At 47.3% G+C, this 630-nt stretch overlaps 1 protein-coding gene across 4 annotated transcripts in view; it reads left to right on the forward strand.

The window, feature by feature from the left end:
• Positions 1 to 630, forward strand: part of dmpk (DM1 protein kinase) — a 44,417-nt gene that overhangs the window by 26,588 nt on the left and 17,199 nt on the right. The gene's annotated exons all lie outside the window — the stretch shown is intronic.

Here is a 630-nt window from a genome sequence, read left to right on the forward strand (position 1 = left end):
AGCAGACACATCTCTAGAACAACTGTTGAGAGGAGACTGTGCAAATCAGGCTTTCATGGTCAAATAGCAGCTAGGAAACAACTGCTAAGGAGAGGCAGCAAGCAGAAGAGATTTGTTTGGGCCGAGAAACACAAGGATTACCAGTGGAAATCTGGGTTTTGGTCTGATGAGTCCAAGTTTGAGATCTTTGATTCCAACCGCCTTGTCTTTGTGCGACAATGAAAGGGTGACCGGATGGATTCTACATGCCTGGTTCCCACAGTGAAGCTTGGAGGTGGAGGTGTAATGGTTTGGGGGTGCTTTGCTGGTAACACTGTTGGGGAATTATTCAAAATTGAACGCATACTGAACTGGCTTGGCTACCACAACATCCTTCAACAACATGCAACATCCCATCCGGTTTGTGTTTAGTTGGACCATCATTTATTTTAGGACATTGACCCCAAACACACTTCCAGGCTGTGTAAGGTATTTGACCAAGAAGGAGAGTGATGGAGTGCTGCAACTCCACAGTCACCGGACCTGTACCCAATCAAGATGGTTTGGGGTCAGCTTGACCGCAGAGTGAAGGCAATAGGGCCAACAAGTGCTGAGCATCTCTGGGAACTCCTTCAAGACTGTTGGGAAACC

This window comes from Etheostoma spectabile, unplaced genomic scaffold, assembly GCF_008692095.1.
Source record: "Etheostoma spectabile isolate EspeVRDwgs_2016 unplaced genomic scaffold, UIUC_Espe_1.0 scaffold512, whole genome shotgun sequence".
Lineage (NCBI taxonomy): Eukaryota > Metazoa > Chordata > Actinopteri > Perciformes > Percidae > Etheostoma > Etheostoma spectabile.